Source organism: Zeugodacus cucurbitae, chromosome 2, assembly GCF_028554725.1.
Source record: "Zeugodacus cucurbitae isolate PBARC_wt_2022May chromosome 2, idZeuCucr1.2, whole genome shotgun sequence".
In the NCBI taxonomy this organism is placed as follows: Eukaryota; Metazoa; Arthropoda; class Insecta; order Diptera; family Tephritidae; genus Zeugodacus; species Zeugodacus cucurbitae.
In genome coordinates this window covers 72,589,592-72,616,142 of record NC_071667.1, presented here as the reverse complement: position 1 = coordinate 72,616,142, position 26,551 = coordinate 72,589,592, and the positions used below count along the sequence as shown (strand labels likewise).

Here is a 26,551-nt window from a genome sequence, read left to right as displayed (position 1 = left end):
TTTTTATTATTATTTTTTCTTCCTTCTTTCTTATATTACATATTATCACTTGCCGCAGATTTGCGTTTGCGGTGTGTATGAGGCGTTTTGTGTGGTTTCCCGGTGATTTTCGTAATCGATCTGTTCAGCTGCGCCAAATGTGCTATTAATTTATGGGATTGTGATTTACATGCTCACATACATACAAACAGACTTCTACATAAATATATGCATTCATTGAAAATCCATTTAACTGCGCTTTGTGCGCGCTTTCATCAACACCAAACGCTTTATTCATTGGCAGCGCTTTTAATCTGCGCCAACTTTGTTGTGATTGATTTCCACATCAACACCCCAGTGACGAATTGTTCAAAAAGTTTGAGTTCGCGCGTTTTTTCCCCAATGGTTGTGCATTGCATTCACACATTTGTATGTTCGTAGATAAAACATTAATTTCGCTGTTGATTAAATGAAAGTGTGAAAAAACTTTCTTCATTTCACACATAATTTTTTTTTTTTTTGAGAGTGTTTATTTGTGTGTGTGCGTCTCATCACGCATCAGCGGCTTTTGTATTATTTCCTACTTTTAATCTGCATATTTTGGTGTCTCTTTTATGATGACTTTCGCGGCATGTAAAAATAGACGCCTGTTGAAATTGCATATTATTGGGAGTGTATGCGAGTTTCATTTCCGCGAAATGTATAATAGGTTTTTTATTTGTTGTGGTTAAATTTTTATTTTACACATCATATCTGCATTGATGTCAATTTTTTTTTTTTATTAAAATTACTCGGAAATTATTACGTTAGTGATTTCTTGAGAAATCCTTTTACTGCTCAATATAACAGATAACTGATTAAAGTTGAAGAAGTAATTAGGGAAATTACTAAGTGTGTTGGGTGTGAAAACCATTGGGAGGATTATGAGTTCGATACTTGTGTAATTTCCAAGAATTTTTCTTCGCAAAGACCGCAGAACATTTTTGTGTATGTTTTTGGATTAATTCAATTAGATAAGCTGTTAACAAAGGGTTCGCTGTTTTATGTTATTACTTCAAAAATATTCTCTAGGCATTGACACCAATGCACAAGGGCATACTTTGGAAATGTGGGCAGTTTGGATAATCTCAATAATTTCATTGCAATAAATATCATTAATTTTGGGATCCATTCAGAGAACAAATGATCCGTGATATGAAACTATTTTAATTCACTGATCTAATTTCGGTTTTTTTTACTACGTTACGCAAACATTATTAAAAAAATAGTAAATAAAGAGAAAATGTAAGGTTTCATATACATTTTATAACTATTGCTTCATAACATCGTCTTCAGCTCTGCCGAGATCCACTGTCAATGATATCATGGGTGCTAAATTAACCAGAATTAACTAATTCAGGTGAATGTACGTAAATAGGAGGTATTGTAACGGGAACATTTGTTTGTTTTTTTTTTTTAATATCTATCCATTCGTCTACATAAATTTATCCAGCGCTTCTTCCAATCATCGAAACACACTTCTCAAACTCGATTTTTGGGATATCTTTTGAGTCTTTCAGTGATTTCCCGTATGAATGTAAAACGACTGCTATTTAAGGTTCTCTTTATTTTTGGAAATAGGAAAAAGTCCTAGGTAGTCATATCAGGCGAATATGGAGGCAGGGATACCTTTACAAAATACTGTTGGCCAGATTTCTCAAACAAGCAACGAGGTGTGAGCTTTTAGCGAACGAAAATAGTCAACCTCATAAAAACACGCCTAACCTTAGCGGTTAATCCGTGAAATTTTAAATTTTACAATTCTCGTTATTTTTTGAACACATCACATAAAAGTTAATTGTGAAGAATTATGTTAATTAATTAATTAATTAGTTTTCTAAAATGTCGTAGAAACTTGGTTTTTGAATGTTTTCGAAAATCTTAAACAATTAACGCACATTTTTTAGAGTTGAAGTTAAATAATGTGCTATAACATGACTTTGTGAGAATCAGCTATGATGGTATGCTATTAGGGGCCATCCATAAATTACGTCACACCTTGATGAGGGAGGAGAGGGTATCATTCAGGGGCAGGGGAGGGTCGAAAGCTTTGTGACATCACATTTCAAAATTTAGGGCAATATCGTTTCCCGCTCTGCTGCGTTTCCCGCTCCTAGGTGCTAGATGACTGGCTGCTCTGTACCACGCCGATCACGCAGCAGTTTTTTTTTTATTTTATGATAAATCCATAAAATTGGAAAATGGGTGACGTCACGTCAGGGTGGGGGGAGGGTGAGTTCAAAATGTGACAACTTGTGACAAGGAGGGGTTAAAAAGTCCTTAAATTCGTGTGACGTAATTTATGGATGTGTATGATTTGTAGGGCTTAAGAATTTAAATTCAGTAATGATCGACAAAGGTGATTAGATTTGCAGGATTTTTGTTTGCCCAAAAAATTATATATATAAAATAATTACTCTCGAGTAAGATAACAATAATTGGCCTAAACGGGTCTAAAGTAGTTCTAAAATGTGACAAAACAAACTCCAAGGATATACTATGAAAGCAAAAGAGTCGTATTAATATTTATGTTCCTCACAGATGACTGAAAGTCCTATATGTTTCTGATATGATTTTGAGATTAACAAAAATTTCTGTCGCATTTTTTTTCGCAATTTTAATGGAAATCAACGAGAACTTCTTTAAATTTTCATGACTAAACTAACTGCAGTGCAATCAAAATACATGTAAACGTTAATAAAATTAATGACCTTCTTTATCCAGTACCTTTTTAAAAACTATTGATAGAAACACTAAACGCTAGGCAACAAAAATCGCATGACATACTATATATTTCTAAATGTTTCTAACAAGACGATTAAGATTAACTTTCTTTATTGGCAAATTCTTATTGATTTGAATTGAATTTGAATTGAATTCCGTTTGCTTTTACACCACACCAACAATGCAGTACTTTTGTCAAGACTTTCAATCGCCACGAAGTGTTGAAAGCATCGCTTGAATGCTCATCAACGTTACGACAGAGACGTTAGAATCAAAATAGCTTGGCAAACAATCAATTAAATGGATGGACAAGCAGTTGATTGTTGAATTGAGCTGTCGATTTAGTATAATACATGTAGTCGCACAAGGAGTCATGCATAACGGCTGTTTATATGCACTTAAGTACTCATATGTACATACATACATATATGAATGAAAGCGTGTGCTTTTTTAAGCGCTTGCTCATTCGTGCGCATCTGAGTACTTAGATAGACATAAAACCAACTCATTGCACACACTAACTCGACATGAGCTGATTCGAACTGTAAAAATTGTGTGATCTCGTTTTAAAGTTCACATTCATTTGTACTTTACTACTTTGGCATAAATGAGCGCGTGAATACACGAGGTCATTGCTGCAAGTTAAAGTGCGTTTGGTGTTAGTTGTTTGGGTTGAAGAAGCGGATTATAATGAGGTCTCTCATTTCCAAAAAAAAATTTCAATTTATTTTTAATAAATTTCAGGGGGAATTAAATCTATTTTATTAAGAATAGTAAGAAATATCATATTTAATAATATTTTCTTTAATATATTTTAACGATTTGATATAAAAATGTAAGAATATTTTCACAAAAATATTTCTCAACACAAACCCACACAATAAAACCAAAATCAAAACATTCACAATTATCATCAGCAATATGAAAAACAGTTATTTTAGTGCTATGTTTTCATTTTGTGCAACCAATAGGGAAATAACTAAGATTATAAGGTTTCATGCACACCATTGCGTATGAGTAACATTTCATTGCGTTTGAAGAAGCTGCAAAGCAAAGTGCTCGTGCACTTTCCTTAATGAAGACAATGCATGTAAAATGCTTTGCATTTAATTTACTCGAGACAGTACATACTCTCACACACATGTATATGTAATATATCTGTCTGCGTGCTAGTGTAATCAATGCAAGAGCAGAGCATTGCGACTGGTGCAAATAGTGAAAATGTGACAATGTAACTGCCGCCAAATGAGTCAGTCGCATAATCAAGGTTCGATTACATACCGTTATGCGGATATTGTCGAGCATACTGAGAAAATTAGTGGCGTTGCGGCTGTGAGAAAGCATTCACAGCCCATTAGACAGATTTGTCATCAGTCGAGCACGAAATTTTCGTTTTGGCCTTTGTATTGCGGGACATGATGACTGCGTATGATGAATGTTCTACAAGCAAAACAAACCCATTCGATTGTATGCACGTGTCAGAGTGTGGCTGTGTGTCTCTATGAAGTGTAGTTGTAACCAGTTTCGACAAGGTTTTTGTTTGGAAATTAAGAGGTATGCTTGCTTTGTGGAAGGGCATAATCGATTGCTTATTTTGATGACATTGGGAATTGTGCAAATGTGTAGGTCAAGGGAAATGAAATGCGAATAGTAAATTACCGTTAACGCAATGTAGCCTTGACTGCACAAAATTTTGTGTAGCACAAATACGTGGCGACAGATTTGTGCTTATAGAAATGTGAATGTTTGAAGGAGGTGTGGGTTCAAAGTCGACAACGCTACATGAAAACTCAATTTTGAATATTACAGTTAACTAAATTACAATTAATCACATTTCTAAAAAAAATATTTTTTAAGATAGCTCATGTTGTTTCCCGTAATTATGCTAAGATATGACATATATTAACCGATATCTGTTGTATAGAGACCGCCTGATCTTTGTATTAGGTATATGTGAGCTAGGGAAAGTAATTACCCGATTTTATCCATTTTTGCACAAAGACCTATTCTTAGGAGAAAAATCTTTATTATTAATATTCCCTCTGTATTTATTTAAAATATCGAATAGTTTTTTTTCGACATTTTCGGTAAAAGCTTATCCATACGCACTCAGGTCCTCAATGTTGTTATATGGGGCCCTGAAAATCTATAATCTGATTTCGATAATTATTAAATGATTTCACACCTCCAATGCAGTATTTCTGCAAAGTTTTATTCCGATATCTCCATCGAAAAAGAGGCCGAAATGCACGAGAAATGAAGAGTTTGACAAGCTATCCGACAGGGGTAATGCTCGAAAATTCTACGAAAAGATCTGGCGATTAACAGAAGGTTTCAAGACCGGAGCACACTCCTGCAGGACCCCCAGAGGTCTAGTAGTCGATGCCCAGAGTATACTTAGTTTGTGGAGGGAACACTTCTCCAGCCTGCTGAATGGCAGTGAAAGTATAACATCAGGAGATGGCGAACCCGATTCAAGATGGAATAGATGTTGCCCGACCAATAGCAATTACCCGCTTGAAGAACAACCGGCCGAGCTATTCAAATACGGTGGCGAAGAACTGTTAAGAGGAACGACACACACCATCTCTTTGAAGATTTTAAAGCTGCTTTCGATAGCACGAAAAGGAGTTGCTTCAATGCTGCAATGTCTGAATTTGGCATCCCCACAAAACTAATACGACTGTGTAAGATGACGTTGAGCAACACCAAAAGCTCAGTCAGGATCGGGAAGGATCGAGAAGGACCCCTCCGAGCTGTTCGATACCAAACGAGATTTCAGACACGGTGACTCACTATCGTGTGGCTTCTTTAACTTGATGCTGGAGAAAATAATACGAGCTGCAGAGCGAAGTATAGAAGGTACACTCTTCAATAAGAGCATACAGCTGTTGGGGTACACCGATGATATCGATATCATTGGAAACAACACCCGCGCCGTTAGCTCTGCTTTTTCAGGACTGGATAAGGAAGCGAAACGTATGGGTCTGATAGTGAACAAAGATAAGGCGAAATATATCACGTCACACTATTCGACGATATAGACATAGTTCAGCAAATAAAAAGACTGCGGTTACGGTGGCTAGGTCCTATTGTTCGAATGGACGAAAGTGCTACAGCTCTGAAAGTATTCGATGCGTTGTCTACGTCAGTCAAATTAAACTCGAGTTTGCAGTGAGACATTAAAACATGAATCAGTTAATATTTTTCAATAAATCCACATTTGTCTCAATGATTTCTAACTGCAAATATTTTAATGTATTCTTTTAAATGATTCGCTCTATTTATCTTCAATTACCCACACATTATCAAGCTATTATCTGTTTAAATATCAGCGAGTTTCTGTTAATTAACACAACTCAATTCTGAAATGTATATTTATGAGAGTAAATAGGTATGAAATGCGAATATACATAAATAGACATGTATTTATATTTTCACCGATCAGAACTTTATTATTAACGCCTTTGTCGACACCAATGATTTTTCGCAGCTATTTGTTTTATGAGCAAATGGAGCCAATCACGAAAACCATTAACAAGGACAATAAGTGAAATTGCCGTAATTGAATTGATTAATTGGTTTCATCAAGTGGGCATAAAGCGGCAACGACAACGGCAGACAAAACGAGACCAAAATTGGTTGGCAAACAAACGAACCAGTATTTATATTTATTTATAAACGACAACAATGGTTGTGGGTAGAAAGGCGCTGGCTGCTGGTAGGTTGACAAAATGTCAAATTGACTGCCGTTGAATATTTTTTGTGCATGCACACATATTTAAGCCGCGACTGATTGTCCGCGTAATGAACTTGTTAACATAATCGTTGGCTAACTGACGAATTTCGTGAGTTTGAGTAGCGACGATTTGCAAAGAAAGAGTCAAAGTTCTAAATTTAACAATAAACTTAAATTTAAATAGCACGTGCTACAACAAATTTGGCAACGACAAAGTACAGCTAATGTACGCATCAATGCACCGCAGACCGTTTAGTGAGGGACTATTAAATGGAATAAAGTAGCATTAACTAGAGATATGCAAATGAGGTCAAAGGCGTTGAGTACCAAATCTATTCGTAAGTTTGTAGACTTAGTAGGTTCATGAAAAGCTGTTAATGTTGAATTGTCTGAATTTTAATACTCATATTACTTGAAAATGGCTTTCTCCGGTAAGGTGAAAGTTATACTATTTCACATACATGAAACGCAATCAGTGTTTTAAAAGTAACGTAGAAGGTCTACACACACCCATACATTCGGTTGACATAAAACTGCTGGCACCGTTATAGCCAAAAGTATATGATACAACGTAACTTGGTAAAAATCATCTCTGAATATTCTTTTCTAGTTTTCATGTGATTACATTTTTTCCATCAATCTGGAAGTCAAGCAGGTCACGATAATAAAGTCGGTTCAATGTATGCTGAACGAACGCGGATTTTGATCTTTCCAAGGACTGTAATCTTCAAAATAATTTCATTCTCTCCTAATCTCAGTATAAATATTTTTTTTTTTATACTCTCGAAACAAAGTTGCTACGAGAGTTGTATGTAACACCCAAAATTAAACGAGTTAGATATAGAGTTATATATACCAAAGGGATCAGGGAGACAAGTGGAGTTCAAATCCGGATGTTTGTCTGTCCGTCCGTCCGTCTGTACCATAGGCAGGTTGCTTTTACTCTCCAACATAGTTTCTTTTAGGTACTACCTTAAATAGTCCAAAAAGGGAGGAAATCCGATTTTAACCATGCCTACCTTCCATACAAAGGTTATGTTGAAAACTACTAAAAATGCTTTAATTCAGTAAGGAAAAACACCAGAAACCTTAAATTTTATGGTAAAGATCGCACAGAAGGGCTACACTGAAATGGGTATACACATTTTTTTTTTGGGTGTGGCACCGCCCCTTTATGGATCAAAAACCATATCTCCGGAACTCCTCGACCAATTTCAATGAAATTTGACTCGTAATATTTTCCTGGCATCCTAATGATATGTTAAGAAAATATGCCAAATCGGTTCACAACCACGCCTACTTCCTATATACCGGACCTGTGAAGTCCATCTGAATCGTTTACTTTACAAATATATAAAGTAAGCACTAGTGAAGAACTTTGCACAAATACTGCATTTATAGTGTGGCACGCGCTTCTAAAAATCGTCGAAATGGGACTATACGTTTGTAAGGCCCCATATATCGAACATGAGAACCTCGATGCTTATAATAAATTTTTTAACGAAAATATATGTAAAGTGTATCAGATATTTTGAAGAAATTCAGAGTGAATATTATTCTTCTAATAATATGACTCCGTGCAAAAAATGAGTGCAATCGGGTTATAACTTTCCCTACCAATGGGTCATAACTTGCCAACTTCCAATGGACCATATATATGACGAATATGTTTGCCAAATTGTTTGTTATATTAATAAAATTAATATAGCAATTTAGAGTATAAAATGTTCGGTTATTCCCGAACTTCGCCCTTCCTTACTTGTTTTTTACTATTTTCTTTTCGCTTTTCTACTAATGAAGCCATCTTATTTGTTTTTTTTCTTTCAAGAAAATACTTTACAATTTTTAATTATTTTATGACTTATTACATTTTCATTTAAATTTTTTAATACAAATTTGTCTATGAATTCTCAAAGCATTCATTCCAACAACATAAAAACTGTGAACGCATTCAACTCAATTGCGAAACAAGACCAAACATTTCAAAAAGCACCCAACACACAGAGCAAACTAAAATTGACAGTGGCATGAAGGATATGTGCCAGTGTGGCTACTGTGGCTCACATGCATATGAGCAGATGTAGGTAAGTATGGGTATGCACTTACCGGCGTACACACATTTTGGGCAATTGAGTGCACACTGCCGAGTGCCTGTAAAAGTAACTGTAAATACGAGTGCAGTGTCGAAAGTGGCACAGGTGACATTTTCTGGTTTTTGGCTATGTGGTTAAGCTAACTGTTGTTGCCGCCACAGCCCCATAGAAGTATAGTCAAGGATGTGTTGCACTTTGTGGTGGTAATTACTGTTTGACAGATGAACAGGTTTTTTGGTTCTTTTGGTGTTGTGTTCGGAGAAACGAGTATTTCAGAAATGAAAGGTAATTGCGTTGCCGGATTTGGCTGTATCAAGTGGCACTTACTCGTATATACTAGGTGAGAGTGGCAGAGTAGGGTGCAGTAGAATATTTTGCATAAAAAATTTGCAATATTTGATGAGTAAAAACATTGCAGGGATCTTACACAGATAAATTCATGTTTTTATTAATCTCAGAAGTTCTGTATAGTTACAGTATACAACACTCGACTGGGTATTGAACCAAGCTTCATTTTTCCGGAGATTGAGTCATAAGTAAGAAACTTGTGTTCTTCGATTTTCTCCCGGAAAAAGTAACTTTGTCCAATTCCAAGAAAAAAGTCGATTTTGCCGTATAGTGTTATGAGTAGCACTAGTTGTGGCACACTTGCTAGGGTGTAAAATATTTAATGCATTTCTGTGTTAAATAATATACAAATTTTGACTTTTTAATCCTCACAAATTTATTATATTTATTGCTTTTACTCATAAACATCCCTCTATGGCACTTCCTTTCTCCTTCTCTCCTTCTTTTTCTATAAAAGCTGCGTTTTGTACTTGCTTATTTATCTCTAAAACGCATAATCGTGCATAAAATGGCTTGTAAGATAATCACTAATAATCAGTGGGATAATCCTATATCTTCATAATGTTTGTGTACATATGAGAAGTTATGAACTTGACGGATGCTTGTGCTCAGCTTGAGCTTCTTATTAAATTATTAACTGAACTGGCATTTGTACAGTTACTAAAGAAATTGTGCAGAATTTGGAGATAAGTAGAAAAATAAATGGAGAATAAGTTTCGACTGAAATCGGGTGAAACTAAATACTATTTTGACCGAAAAAATAAAAAAAAATTAAAACAAGTAAGGGCTAAGATCGGGTGCAACCGAAGATTTTACACTCTCGCAATATATTTCGTATTTTTATTAAGATAACCGACAATTTGACGCACATATTCGCTATAAAGTCCACTACAATTAGGAACAACGTTAAACATATAATATATATGAGAGCTATGAGGATAATTCCTGAACCGATTTCTATAATTTTCATCACCAAGCAACACTATACAACAAGCAAATATACCAGGCTCACTTAATTTGGCTAAGATATTTCAGATTTTAACCGATGTGTATGGTATACAGCCCACCGGATATTTCAAAACCCACTTATACCTAATATAATGTGACAAGAAAGGATGGTACAGAGACACATTATTAGAAGGCAAAGATTCTTTCTGAATTCCATTAAAATATCTCAGATATCTCCGATTTGACGCTGAGATCTACATGTTCGGTATCTGACAGCTTAAAAAGATATAGTCCGATTTAAGAAATTTTTAAATGAGTGATGCCACATCTCATGTTTTTGTAAAGGTTTATTTCGATATCTTCATTAATTTTAGATGTATATACTGTAAAGTGAACGAATCAGATTGAATTTAAAATTGTGTTATATGAGAAGTAGGCGTGATTGTGAACCGATTTCGCCCATTTTTAAGCAGTAAAAAATTTCATTAAAATAGTTCGAGAAGTTCATCAAATATTATTTTTGACCCTAAAGTGGACAATGACAATTTTCAATTTATTATATCCATCCGAGTTCAAATTTTCTCTGTAATTTTTTATGTAAAATTTAATATTTTCAACGGGTTTCTTAAATGAGTTAACAAAAACAAAAATTGGTTGTAAACTTTTGACAGTTACTGCACCTTTAAAGACCAAATATGTCAACGATACATATAAGCATACATATATAGATATTTTGATGTGCATTCGACTATGTAATCTGTGAGTACAATTTATTTGCCAACGTTATCAAGATTTTAATCAACTTTACTGTTTCCGTAACTGTTTGCAGTGCTTCTCGCATGCGAAGATGCGCAGCTCAGCTCACTGGCAAGAACACCAACAACACGAGTTCCAGTTTGTGCAACGCAGCTGCTTTAATTTGAAGCAACAACTGTTGCATTGCCTCGCATTTACGCATAAGATGGGGAAACTATCTATATATATGTACATATGTCTGTGTGAATTTGCACAATCACTTTTCGAATGCAAATAAACAGAAAAATACAACACATTGCAGGCAATCATAGCATAAAAGCAGCAATTTATTTACATACGTAGGAGTATATATAGTATATATATATACAAATCTGTATGTATGTATATAAGAGTGCATTTATGCTCGTGAACGCATGCAAATTTATTGCCTGTGCATGTGTATGCATGTCTTTCGAGTGTTGTTTTTGTTTTTATTTTACATATTCTTCGGTCTGCAATATACTCAGCGCAGCATTTGAATCAACAACCTCATAAGCAGCATGAAGATAATAACAGTCATCATCATCCTCATCTACATCACAGCCATCGAATGAGTTAAGCAATGGCAGTGACGCAGCGGGCAGCAGGCAGCGGGAGCTGTGTCGTCGTGCAGCGCATTTACATATGAAATCTGCAATTACTTGAATGTATTTACGTTTCCCAACTTACTTTGCAATTTGCATCATCATTCAGAGTTTGTGCGGAAATTCACAACATATAAATTGCAACGAGGCACACACACGCACACCCCTACATAAATATGTGTAAATGAATGTCAATGCGTATGAAAATGCGTTTAAAAATATGTCTATGCATGTGTATGCCTATAAGTGCATTTGTCTGCGTGCTTTTCAAGTTTTCTCTTTCCGTTTGGCATTTGTGATGCATAAAAATTGGTTAAATAAATTAACGTCACAGCAGCAGCCTGTCGTGCTGCAGGCAAAGGCTCAAAAACTAAATTCTTTTATTTGCAATTTTTAGTTTTGCATTTTTGTGTGTATTTATTTGAAGTACACATGCAAGTATAAATATTAGAGTGGGTCAATTTCTTTCTTGCCAAAGCGGTTATAAAAATCGTAAACTACGATGAATTCTAAGAAAACTTGCCCAAGAAATCATGGGTCTAAAATGAAAATCAAGCTTCCGGTTTTAACGAGAAACTTTCGCATATTGTATTTTGAAAAAAAAAAAAATCCAATTCCTATTCCACTGTCGATTGTTTGCTTGTTTTGTAGATATCGAAGCTAATTTGCTCAAATTTGGTATGTGATGTTGTATTTAAGCAGAAAATTCGACAGTACAGAAATTTTTTATAGGGGGCGTGGCACTGCCCACTTATGAGTTGATATATATATCTCTGGAACCATCTCACCGATTTTTTTCAAATTCTGTATACGTATTACATTATGCCTATGTAAGCGATATTTGAAAAATTATCAAAAGCGGACGAAACCAACGCCTCGTTGTTCAAAATAACTCATATTTTGCACATTCAGAAAATGTTCTACTAACAATGCTTTTTGATGCCAGAAAGGAAGTGTGCCAGAGGGCTATAAAAAAAATTTTGTACTATCGTGAAAAACTTTACGACCCAACAAAATTAAGAGCTTACAAAAAACCAACTATAAATTTTGACTGCACTGATTATGTTGAGATGATAAACTTAGATAACAATAGCATTTTGTCGGAGCCGCCCTTCACTGCAAACATACCCTATGACCGTTTGCTCGAATACATAGAATTTGACAATCCACCACTTCCGGATCCACAAATTCCTCCACATATTCAAGGAACCGAGCGCTTTGTGCAACTGCTGACTAGCGTTTCCCGTGGAACTATAGAAAAAAAATCGTGATGGTGTTATGGCAGTCACGGTTGCAAGTCGAAACGCAACATCTAGGATGGACAGCAAACAAGACCTTAAAACTAATTAATTGTGAACTTTAGAAGTATATTATATTTTGTTTGGCTCTTAACAGTTAAGTTTTTGCTTTATATATAGATATAAAATGAAATTGTTAACTGCAATACGATTTCGCGGAAGATTAAAGCTATTAAAGTTTGAAATTTTATTTATTATTATTTTAATTTTTATGAGTGGATAGGTAACATATAAAAAAACAAAATGAAAAGTTTCTCGTTAAAAACCGGAAGCTCCATTTTGATTTTATACCCATGGTTTCAAATTTTCTTAGAATTCATCGTAGTTTACGATTTTGATAACCGCTTGGTGCATTTTTTTTGCTCCATACAAATTGACCCACCCTAATAAATATATTCAAGTGCATAAACTTTCTTTTGGTTTAAACTACTTGTGCGCACTTTTGTGGGATATCATTTACATTACTTTTTATATATATGATATGCGTACTTTTCAAATGGAGTGTAATTGTATTAAGTGCGCATATGACATTGTGTTTGTTGCACAAAAATTTACTAACCTATGTGTTGCATTAAAGGATTACTATTCTTATGCATTTATAGTTCAATTGCTGCATTTTAAATTGTCTAAATTTAGATTGCTTTTATCATGTTGTAAGTTAGTTCCTAAATGTATGCTATGGAGATCCTAAATCTATGCTAAATATCTTATATAAATGTGGTTCAAGGACTTTTCTATTGTTCCGGTTGACATCGAAGTGGAGTATGCTGTGACCATTTTGTAGATAAGTCTCGGAGCCGCCATTTGATCACAGATTTTTCGAAAATACTGGATTCTTATTGCCTAGATTTCCTCGAAGTTTAATTTTCTGTGAACTTCCTGAAGGTGACATCGTTCTAAATATGCAAAACTGAAAATTTGTTTATTCAGACTTATTAGGTTTATACTTCGTTACTCCATTACAATTGTTGTTGTAAATTACATATACAAGATAATGTTCATCTAAATGCAACTCCTTATTGATAGTTATTATCGAGCTACTCAAAAAACTTAATATGCCAATACTTGGTATAAATCATGGTCCCAACCGGTTTGTCAACAAATAATATTCCCACCTTCCTTAGATATACTGACTTTTTAATTTTTCCTCGTTTTTGTTAACTGGTTGATTTCGAAAACCTTAGGAAACCCCTTAAATGTTGATACATAATCAAAGTCATGATATTATGTCAATCAATAACGGTACTTCAGTAATTTGATCAATGCACAACTGTAAACAATATTTGCTTAACTGTTTCGACATCTTGTCTCTGCACGAGAATTCAGTTTATAGTAAAGGGAACTCCACAGATTCCTTACCAATGAAGTGTGTCAATAGTGATATTCTTTCTTCTTTATACTCTCTTTTATAGAAAAAATAATAAAATAATCTTAGTTAAACTATTTCGTCAACAAAATGCTTCGATGTAATGGAAAAGGTTTTGTACAGAAAATAACTCTCTCGGGTCAACCAATACCTTTTCCATAAGTCTATGATAACTATGAAACTAGTAAATACTTTTTAGTGTAGCTTGGACTACCAAAGTTTAGAATCTGCTCTGACGAATTATTTCATATTATTCCGTTAGGGTCCGTAGTTGTAAGTGGCTGCACATATACACACATGTATGTATGTATGTATGTTTATATATGTGAGTTGTTAAAATTGTGTTTGCTCTCAAACACGCTCGACAGCTCATTGTAATATGTAAATGAGTGGAGTCCCGTCGTGCTGTTGAGCGCTCGTGTTGGCGGGTAGTTCATTGTGAAAAATACACGCAGCGTGTAAGCTGCATGAGGACATGTGATACAGAAATAAATATTAACGCTTTGCACACATACACTTTTAAATAAGTAAAGTTGGTGAAGTAAATATATGTGCGTGTGGCATGCCACTAAATGGTTTAAATAAGTTTGCAAAAACAAATAAACTGAAAAGTTAGTTAAAGAGAAAAACAGGTGGAAATTAAAAAAATTAAAATAAATAAATTAAAATAAAAACAAAAAAGAATATAAAATACAAAAATAAAAAATAAAAAAATAAAATTAAATTTAAAAAATTATATAAAACTAAAAAATAAAAATTTTAATTAAAATTAAAAAATTATATATAAAGTAATGTTAAAAAAAAAAATAAAGTAAAAAAACAATAAATTAACAATTTTCAAAGCTGAGAGCATGAGCCACTGACTCCATAAATCCAATGGGGCGTTGGCAGCACAGCAATAGGCGGAAATGAATATATTTCCGGTGCCGCCGTGCCGTCACGGAACCCACCATTGTTGCTGGCCATAGCAATCACAATAATATAATTACTATATTCAAGCCGCAACGGGAATTAGTGTGGACACACACGAAACATTGTAATACAACAGCAACAAAACGCACTTCACTTAAATAATTCACTCGCCACTGACCAACACCACAGCGCGGCGTTCACACCGTCTAAACTGAATAATTGAAGTTAATTTGAATGCTTTTTTACGACTGTTATTAGCGAGAATGCGCGCGAATTCAAGACATTAAGATAACAAAATCACTTTAAGTAGCTTTTTCCGCTATAAATAAGAAAACCAGTCGCCAATAACAGAGGAGGAAAGAAACGAAAAAAAGTTGAAAAGAAAATACAGTGAAATTAAAGAAGTAGAAATGAACTCCCACAACGCGAGAAGAAGTCCAGCGAGACAATTTGCTTTTGTTGCTCATCAACGACCTCTGGGGTGTACGATTGCACTGTGGCAACGCTACGACATTACTGTGGTTTATCGTAGGAAATAGGAGGCGTAAGTATGTGGCGGTGCTCTCTCTATGCTATGCCACGACGACCTCTTGGCAACGACCCCTCGCTGTGTGTAACAAAAGTCTGCGAGGCTTACCCTCTGTTAAAATAGAGCGAGCTGAGCCATGCGAATGGCGCCCTCACACAATTACTTTGCTACTTTTGAAGCGCTTAATACCTACGCGAGACACGCGCCGCTCGCCGCCCGCTGCCTGCATTTACCAGCTCATGCATATTTATTAAAATATTTCATTAAAAATTGACGCAACTTTAAATACACACCATCAACGCCGCGACGTGCTGATGATGAAGCAACTTTTCTAATATATTCCCAGCAGCAACAAATGATTTGCTTGTGATTAGCGCGCATAAAAGCGCCACATTAAATGAAGAGCGCGGGAGTTAGGATTTGTGTGCAACACCGACGCCTGGCGTAAAAATACACCAGTTCGACGAAGTTGAAATTGAAAAGTCGAAATTATATATCGAAGTGTGGGGTTTTTCACCTAGACTGTAGTTCAAATGAAATATTACTTTAATTAATAAAAATACTCCATAAATCAATTATTTGTAGATTTGAATAATCTAAATAAAGTTAAATTAATATACACTAAATATTTTATGTATTTTTTTTTTAATTATATTGAGAAATATTTATGACGCTTCATTAATATTTGTAAAAATCTTAAATCATAGAGATGGATAGTTTATATCTGCGTACATCAAGAGACACATTGATTTCAGAATGTTTATATGCCATTCCACCCCTGAGTCTTTGTGTGAAATCGATAGATATTGCACTATATTGCACTTGGATCAACGGTGTAATTAAATTTAGTACAAAGAATCATAAAAGAAGAAAATATATTTTGAAAAAAAGGATGTAACCCGTCTTATCAGCTTATTTCTGTATAATTTGAGCAAATTTGGTTAACAATTAGGCTCTTCCCGGAAAAAGCAAACGTCATAAATATAAAATCCTATAGGAAGGATCGTATAATAGGCCCTCATATGCATCAGTACAAAACATTGATAATGAGCGTTTCACCAAAAACTTTACGCATAATTGCAAAATAGATAAATGCCTAAAAGTTTAGAAGAACAATTTTTCTAAAAAATTTCCAAATTTTCTTCTCATTCCTAATTGTCAAATACGAGGATCTCACTCCTTGAGGTTGTATTTATGCTCTATAATAAGCTTTGAATAATATCATTTGATAAGGAATATAGATCTAGCTCTACTACTCTACCAAAGCAGTTCGTTCATTTTTAAACACCCAAATCCAATGGGACCATAAGGCGGTTCAAGTAAAGTCCACTGTCTCACACAAAGATATCTTCGAATATGGCAAAAACAATACGAGCTATGTTCAAACTAGAAAAAAACGTTAACTTCGGCTGTACCGAAGCTAATATACCCTTCACAGGTGCATTTCTATTAGCAACTATGTGTTTAAGCAAATCTAAAGACGTAAGAAAAAGTAAGTAAAAAAATAAAACATTTTACTAATTATTTTTAGCGGGTTGTTTGCTAGAAACATTAAGGTTATATAGTTAACCAATCTGAAAAATTTCTTCGGAGATTATATTATTGCCTTAAGCAGTAATCCATGTCAAATTTCGTGAAGATACCACGTCAAATGCGAAAATTTTCCACACAAGCCATTGTTTCCGATCGTTCGGTATGTATGGCAGCTATATGCTATAGTGGTCCGATATCAGCAGTTCCGACAAATGAGCAGCTTCAAAACGATATCTTAAAAACTGAATGACTAGTTCGTATATATACAGACAGACAGACGGACGGCTAAATAACATACTGATCATTTCTATATATACTTTATAGGGCCTCCGACGCTTTCTTCTGGGTGTTACAAACTTCGTGACAAACTTAATATACCCTGTTCAGAATATAAAATAGCGGAAATATTCGGTCTACATTAATTAATGTCTCCTTCAAAATAGTCCCCATTCGATATTATGCATTTATGCCAGCGCTTTTTCAATTAATCGAAAAACTTCTCACACTCGATTTTTCGAATAGCCTTTGGCTCTTTCAGTGATTTTTTCTATGCCCTTAAAACAACGGTCTTTTAAGGCTCTCTTAATTTTTGGAAATAGGCTAAAGCCACACGCAGCCATGTAGGGCGAATATGCAGGCTGGGACATCTTTACAGTATTGTTTTTGGCCAAAAATTCAGGAACAAGCTTTTAAACTCTCCCAATCAGCGAAATTTTATATTTAAATTTTTTAAAACACCTCGTTTAACGATGATCTCACCCATGGTAAATTCTATTATTTTCGAATATTAGCGATTTTTTCAGCATTAATGCTCCGGATTGGGATATCTACCGACTTAGAAGATTCACGAAAATCCACAATCTCAGACGAAGAGGTCTTCAATTATGGCTAAAATATTCTTTAAATAATTCATACAGCCTCAGTATATTTTTGAGTAATCAGTTTCAATTATAATGTTGTAAAAAACTGTTATACGAATAATACTACATGTATTCCACCAAAAGCGATATTCGTTTGGCTTTAATTCAGAGTGGAAAAGAAGTTTAGAAAAATGTAATATAATATTTAAAGGTATTGGCTTTCCAATATAAATATTAATATTTATTTCCGCAAACAAATGAAAGATTTAATATAAAGTGAATAAATGTACTGTAATAAGAGATGTTGGGTTGCTATAAATAATTAATTAATGCCACTGGTGTTATTGCGGTATCTATTTGTGGTTGTGTGAATATATGCATATGTGTATTCACACAATTTAAACATTAAAGTGCCTCAATTGCTGCAACTTTAATGCTACCGAGAACCTCACCAAACATCAAGCCATTAAGCTAAAGTGTCTTACCAAATATTTACTTACTTTATTATTTAAAAAAATCGTCTGCCTTTCAATCAAGGCAAAACATGCGCTTCTTAGACTTTTTCATGTTTTCAGCACTTCGCTCTGTCCCTAAATTACATTTCACCGCTATGACTTTTAGCCCTAAACACCAGGCACTTTAACTTATTTAGCACTTTAAATTGTTGCTGGAATTTTTGCCGCTTTCGCACATTTTTTATATATTTTTTTTACCACTCATATCATTTTGCTACATTATTTCCTTGCTTATGCTTGTATGTGTATGTATCTGTGTAGGTGTGTGGGCATTTTTTAGCATAGCTATTAGGCGCAACATAAAATTATAAACACGCAAGCTTAGCAAAACACAAAGTAATAAAAATAAGAAGACGAAAAAAAGTTGTAGACAGCAACAACAAAATAGGTAAAAAGAAGAAGAAGCAATTTGTGTTAGTGACCGTTGGTCAGCTGTTTCAAGCGAAGTGTAGCCTGCAGTGACAGACTCTTGGTAGACAAGCAGGCGCGGAAGGCGCTGTTTATATCGAATTGGCACGCCAGCAGTACGCCATTTCAGCGAATCAGCACGTAAGTTAAGTGGCTTTATTTCGAGACGACGAGAAAAACAAGCAGTAACTGCAAATTTACTAGAAGCGCATGTGTTCAGAATGGGAGTTGGTTTCTTTAAAGCATGGGTAAATGGTTACATACATTCTTCTATGTTACAGGACATTTACGGCGTTTGACAACCCCACAGCTATGTTATTACATGCTTTGCGCGATGTTGGACGCTGACAAAATTTCATATAAATTTTAGATAAAATTTTGTTATATAAGGCAGACATACAGACCCTCTCGAGAGGTTTTGAAGTTAATATAAAGTTCCAATTCTCAAATAAAGTGCTGACTTAATATTAGTCTCCTTCTGACTACATTTCTATGAATCAAAGTAAGTAAGACCTAATTGAGAAATGTTATGAGGCAACTATAAATCGAAATCGGCATCTTACAGTTACTAAGCTTCAGCAATTACATCCACGTCAGTTGCAGTTGTCAACATGTCAAGTTCAATAGCTTTTCCTACTGGGTATCTTCAATTATACTTGCTTGTGACTTGCGGTATGAACGAGGAGGCTTCATAAGAATTATGTTAACAACTTTAAAATGTCGAGCACAATAATGGCTTCTTAAATTTTTCGGTGTTATGAACGGTACTCATACTTGATATTTTTGCTATGAAGCTCTTAAATTTCGCAAACATAACCTCAAACTAAGCTATGTACCTCAAACTAAGCTAGCAATTCCTGAAGGCTCTTCTGTCTCTCTCTCTTTATTTCTTTTTCGTTGAACATAACATAATGAACATTGGATGACACATCTTATCTTCGACTTCGGTATCCTCAACTGACTTATTATTTGAACTTAATTTCGAAAGACTCACTTCAATCATTGGCTTTAGTTTTTCTGAAAAATAATATTTATAAACTCCATAACAATTTTCGTTAGCGTCACAATTAAATACGATATTTTTCGGCGAATCCTAATTTTCGCTACATGCTTGTGGTGACGTCACTCATAATCAACCAACTTAAAAAAATCAACAAAATATAAGAAAACGACTTATATGCGGTCGTTGCTGTGTTGCTCAACAATCCGTTAAAAACACCAAAACACATGAATGTAAGTATTTTTATATGACGAGAGATAAAAACACAAAAACTTAGTTACGTCTCACTCATTCAGTGAATGTTTATAAATAAATGAAGACAGCAACAAGAAAATAATATAAATGCGATTATTTATGCCAGACGTCTATAAGTTATGCTGCGACACGAATGGCTCTGGAGAATAGAAAAAAGTGGACTGCTGGTAAGGAAATTTAGTGAAGGAGAGATGGTGAAAGGGAAAATGAAGTGCGATATTATTTTGGGTAAGCAAATGTGCGAATATTCATTTTTAGAAAGGCATATAAATATGTATAATTTTTTTTGTCAGCTATATGTGGAAGACAGAGTTTATTCACACACAGCAATCGCTTATGTGTCACAGTTGCCAGCAGCAATTTTGGCGTATGTCTGGACCAAGATGTTTGCTGTTAATCGCACTCAAATGTGGACCACCAAATGTCAATGCCGACGGCTGCGATAAGTATGTTACAAATCGTTGGTTGAGTACTGGCATTAGAGTGGGGGTATATTATTACTTTTTTTATTGATGAAAAATAAGAGTTTCAAATATTGTGTTTACATATTTTATTTTTTTTAGACCATTTAAGATATATATATCGTCTACATTTATAGAAGTAACAGTTCGATTGAGGATATTTGATATTGGGTGAAGACTTAGCTTAGTAGATTTTAGATAGCAGTTATAGTAAAAAGTCGAATGATTTTGAAATTGAGGTTAATTTTCACCTTTGATATACAAAAAATAAAAATTTTGCGTTACCTAAAAATTCGTTTGACGAATTTTAAACCACCCTAGCATATAAAATTATATGCTTGTTTGTGTTCTGTATGGAAATAAATTCATTTTGTATACAAAAATAAACATTTTCCGTTCATTAACTGCTGCAATCTCACATTCACAGCAATATTTGTTGCAAAGTCATACATACATATATGCCTTACATATATATTAATATGCCATAAGTATAACGAGGCAAAGATTGTGATTTTTTTATGAGACATGCATTTAAATTTTAATATTTAATATTAATTATGACATATGTCGTTAATTTTAAATAGCTACTTCTGAAATTTATGCATATTTACGGAATTTGGATTTTCGTGTAGTCTACATTTTGGCGCAGATCAGTTGAATTGATTTTTTCATTTATTTTTATACTTAGAAGACCTATCATAATTAAGAATATAGAACATTAGACTTATTCTTTTAAGATTTTGAACCATATATATATGAGTCTTGTAAAAAAGCTTGCCTACATTCAGGCGCATTGAACTAAAATATAGTTACTAAGCCTTAAAAACTCAAAAATAATTATTGTTATTTTTCAGGGTAGATAATTGAATATTAAATAACTCTTTTTATATAAAGTTATAGATGCTCTTTTCTATATTAAATTGTTAATGGAGGTATTTAAACTCTCTTTCTTCTTAATTGGATGGACCTTAATTTAATGCAAAGTGACATATGAAGAACACTTCAGAGTCAGACCTCTACTTATTATATATGTTAAATTTAAAATATAAGCACATTTTCAGAATAAAATTAAAAAAAAAATTTACCTCATAAAAAGTTCTAAATTTAAAGCTTTTACTTTCCAAACTAATTGCTTTGAGTTATCAACTGACTTACCTCACAAATAATTTCCGCCATGCATGCATCTGCATATATCAATTTGGCACCATTTCATTTTCATTGCAGTGTAAAAGTTAAAACTTTTATTAACCCACAACTTTCTATACATTTCCCGGCAATATTTAATAGATACAAATTGAGTTTGTAATCCCTTGTGTTGACTAGTTGACACATTTTTACTGTACCGTTATCCAGCGCTTAACTGACCTAGAAAAAATGGAAAACAAACGAAAAAACTCTCGGTAAAGTTAAATACTAAAAGCAGAAATTGGTAAATCCTTCAATGATGCTATGGGTGAATGTATGCGTATATGTTATAACTACCACACGGATGTACATATGTATGTCTGAATATTTTGTGTGGATGTAACGCATTTGTATTTATGTTGGGTTTAAAAATAATTTTGTGTTCGACAAGCTTGCGTACACACGCATTGAGTGTATGGTGTGTGTGTAGAGATTTTCAATGTCATTGCAATCAGCACTTTACATAGCAAACGAACACACACAATCGTGCTTGTTTGCAAGTGAATGTCTATTTTTGTATAGAGACCCAGTGGGAAAGTGATTGTATTTTAGATGTTTGCATAAAATTCGTTTTTTTAATGAATTTTGAAAAAAAAAATAAGTTTTAAGAATTTTCATAGAAACTGTGATTTATAGTATCTTGAGCTAATAACTGTGCTCAAAGCAATTTGTTCCGACATTTCTGCCATCGTTTGATATTTTTGATTATATTGATGTTCGCACATCGTTTAATTTCAGGACAATTTTCTCAATAATCCGAAATTATGCGAAAATATATCGATAACGAAGCGAATAATCAGATAATAATTTATTTGGTAATTAGAGATTGCAACTACAACTAACTCGAATAATTTAATGGTTACCGCTGCTTTCCAGTCATTTTTACTTTAATTCCATTAGTAGATCAAATACCAGGCTAGTTACTGTAGTCAAAGTTATTGCTCTGTAAATGTGTTACTAAAATAATCAGAAATTGTAGGAATTATAAACGTTGGTAGATACTTGGTAATTACTAAAAGTAACGGTTGCTATTAAATGTGATGGAGGGATATTTACCCTTCTTCAACTGGTAGAAGTGCGATACCAGCATCTTCCCATCGAATTAAAAAAGTTGGCTCTGATCAAATCATTTGTTCTCTCTACGCTTTTGAATTCCAGATATCAGATTCAATTATTTCTTGTATATTATTTCTTCAACAATTATAGGATAGAAATACTACACACCGGATATCCAATTATCGAACATAACTTATAGTGTTAGTTTCTTTCAGTTCAGCTTCGGGGTTTATCTAAATCTCAAGTTTTATTTAAGGCAAAAAAAAAAAACGAATGCGTTGCGATAGGTGATAGGAGGATGTTCAAAAAATAATGAGTTTGGCGTTTTCGTTTATTAAAAGTTAACACTGCATTGTTTGTTTCTGAATTATTTGCCAAAAACAATACTGTAACGATGCCGGAGCCTATATATACGACAGACCCCACTCCGTGTGACTTTGTACTATTTTCAAAAATAAAGAGAATCTCAAAGGACCGATATTCGAGTTTGAGAAGTTTTTTCGACGAATGTGCTGGCATAAGTACATCATATTGAATAGGGACTATTTTGAAGGTGATAACAGTATTGTAGAAAAATGAATAAATATTAAAAAAAAAAAAACAATATTCCCTTTATTTTTTGAACACATTTATTGAAACGCGGTGGGATTCGATAATTTGGAGAATATGAAACCTTATACACTGATATTAAATCGGATGCGCTTGGTTTTTTTGGTGTTTATTATTTTTCTTGGTTAGGCAAGTTAGTCTCTCTAACCAATTTGTCGGTAATTTCAATTAAATGAAATTTACATACCCAATTTTCGAAGGTCTCGAAAATTTTTAGGTGCTTGATATATTTTAACATCATTTTATAAAAACATATATTTTCAATAAATTTGGAAAATATTTATAGAAGTTTGAAACTGCTTTCCTTCGTTCTACGTTGTCTGGTTTTTTGAAGAATTCTGCCAAATTTTAATCATAACGTCAAATTTATACAAAAATGTTATACAAAAACCCTCCAGAAAAATCTTGAAACTTAAAAGTGTACCGTTTAAAAATTTGATTGGATTAGTAGCTTGACAAAATAACCTAATGTATTAAAAATGTTCTTCATACTAAATTTATGATCTTACTATACAAAGTAGGTTACTTATTCTAAAAAAATGTTTTTTTTTTTTTTACAAGAACTATGTACCCAGCTTTAATATAAAGACATTTGGTATATTTTAGCCAATTCTGAATTATTAAGTATTATATTAAAGCCTATCGATATAAAACAGCAATTGAATACTGTTTTAAGCATAATTCAGAATTGTTTATGCATATAAATATGTATATCTATATGTATAAACCCACATTGCGCCACAAGTGTATACGTATTTATATAGGCGAGTATGTAATTGTCAACTGTAAAAGCCAATCGGCAGACACACTAATACAAATGTACGCCCATTTAGAGATATAAATTTGTTGCTTGCAACAACTGGTGTGCAACCAATCGTTCTATGGTAGTTTGTATGTGCGAATGCATGAGTGTGTCTCTGTGTATGAGTTTGCATTATCCTGTTGGTCTTATCAACACGACCGACTGCCCCAATGCCTTATATTATATGTAAATTGTATATGTAGTGGACTAAGTCAGTCGGTAAACCAAGCGAAATTTTCGTTGCATTCACTTTAAGAACCGAGAGATTTGCGTGAGAGCAAAAGAGCGTTAAATAGAAAATACTGGGTTTTCGTTTGGTACTAAAAAGTTTTGCGCATGCGCATATCATTTCGAGTTTTTGGCGCCATTTGTTGTTTGTTTTCATTGCCCTTAATACTAATCAGCTGTTTTCAGGCGGCAGCTTCATTTTCTCTCACGCTGCTTGCATTATACTCAAGGATGTTGAAATCTCACTCACTCTCTCGCTTCGGTGTTTTATGCTCTATTTTGGTTTGGACTTGCAAAATTGCATAAATTCCCTACCAACAATGCAGTTCACAGTTCATGTGAGCTCTCTCTGAGCGAACAAATTGGAAGCTGTAAATACCGTTATTTCGCTGCTTTAGTCTGCGTCGCTGTTCGCCGCCACATTTACTGTTGCTGCTCGCATTGAATTGCCTGTGACACTTGGCTTCTTGCAGGCCATCATCATCCTCGTCGTTATAACCGTCGTTTGCGATGCTATCACCGTCGTCGGCCAACGGGGCGGGTTGGCTTCGTGCGTATATGGGGATTCTCACAAGCCGCGCTAGTGTCGTGTTTCGCGGCAGCTCAGCTCCTAAGCATTGAAGGCGCCGCGTTTCAGTGTTGTTCAAGCCGCTTAAGTCTCTGGTTCGCTTAGGATGCGTAGTCTCGGCGTCCACTACGATTTTAATTCTTTCAAAATAAAAAATACTTGCTGGCCACAAGAAATATCACACACACATACGCAAATATAGTTGTGTGTTGTGGCCGCACAATGGACCGGTAGTACGTGGCGTATGCGTAATAAAGTGCAAATAACACAGTAGCATAGAATAAAAAACAAAGTAGCATAGAGTAAAAGTGGAAAAAACAACAAAAATAAAAAAAAAATAATATTGCATGGCCAATGCCAGTGGCTTAAAGGCAAAAGCAAACACAAAACAAAAATAAATGAATGTGGCCATTGTACGAGTATATGTGTTAGTGCCGGATTTAATTGGCAATGAAATGGTAAAATAACAAAAGGCAACCATTACAGCATGTTTTTGCAGGCGTGCGCGCCTAAAATTATGTGACTCTGTGCCATTTTTTTGCCATAAAACACACATATGCGTCAATTTTTGTGCTTGTGATCAAAAGGGTTTTGGTATTTTACTAAATTGTAGGGGATTGAAGTTGTATAAAAAATATTTAAACACATTTAAATAAAATATAAAAAAAAAAAATATTTAAAAAAATTATAAGAAAAATTATAAAAAACTTAAAAAATAATAAAAATAAAAAAACAAAAAATCACCAAAAAAATAATTAACAAAAATTAAACCATAAAAAACTAAAATTCAATTTCAAAATTGCTGCCTTGCAACACCAACTCGCATAAAACAGCCCATGACCAATTAAGGCGGCCATTAAACAAATTTGAAATGCGTTGTAAAAAATGCAGTGAATTCATTATTTACATTACGTTTATTGCGTTTGATTGAAAAAAGTATTCGTGTGTGCAGTGAGTTGCATTGAAAGTGTTAAATAATTAAGTTAATCGTTTTGTGCGCCTATAAATATGCTAAGCTATTTTCAATGGGAGTACATGCAGCATTTGAATAATTAAAGGTAATATTAGTAATAAAATTATTTATAACCAACTTTTATAAGCGTTAGGTGAAGCAAATTAAATTTGAAATTTTCACTTTATGAAAATTAAATTGTAACAAAAGTTTTTATATCAAAATTAATTTATCTCAAAATTATGCTTCTATATTTATTAATATTTTCTGATTTAATTAAATTGCAATTACAACAAAAAAAATAATATTTAAAAAAAAGTTTTTCCTTAATTTATTTTTTTAATAAATATTGAAAAAAAAAATTACTTTCTTAACCGATTTTCCTTAACATTATGTTCATAACATTATATTAATTAACTCAACTATAAAATGTATTGATCATCAACTACAATGCTCCATTCGTAAATAGTTTTCGAAAGCAACTTCCTATGTTTCTATATTGCAAGGGTGTTATTACTAAACAAAGGGTCGCTAATTTTAGAATGCAATAATTGTTTGGCCTTATTAAACATAACATTATGCTACAGTAGTATGCAAAAAATTATTTTTTCGACTGAAAATACTCAATCGTACTCTATAACTACTATCGAGCTTTCTATAATTTTATTTACTAAGCCAAGTTCGATATAAAATTGTTGCCTACATTTTGGCGCATTCACAAGAAAACGACAAGAAGTAGTTAAAATAAGTCATAACTGTAGAAAA

The 26,551-nt window shown here is 33.7% G+C and overlaps 2 protein-coding genes across 7 annotated transcripts in view; one reads left to right on the top strand and one right to left on the bottom strand.

Moving 5' to 3' along the window:
- Positions 1 to 26,551, bottom strand: part of LOC105209215 (pickpocket protein 19) — a 210,694-nt gene that overhangs the window by 31,448 nt on the left and 152,695 nt on the right. For all 4 annotated transcript variants that reach the window (XM_054225395.1, XM_054225392.1, XM_054225393.1 and 1 more), the window contains one exon: positions 21,542 to 21,751. The gene's annotated coding sequence lies outside the window, so the exon portion shown is untranslated. The remainder of the gene's footprint in view (positions 1 to 21,541; positions 21,752 to 26,551) is intronic.
- The window catches only part of LOC105209216 (dopamine receptor 2), a 92,149-nt gene continuing 90,734 nt past the window's right edge, over positions 25,137 to 26,551 (top strand). For 2 of the 3 annotated variants that reach the window (XM_029038279.2, XM_054225389.1), the window contains exon 1: positions 25,137 to 25,892. The gene's annotated coding sequence lies outside the window, so the exon portion shown is untranslated. The remainder of the gene's footprint in view (positions 25,893 to 26,551) is intronic. The other variant, XM_054225390.1, reaches the window with a different exon arrangement.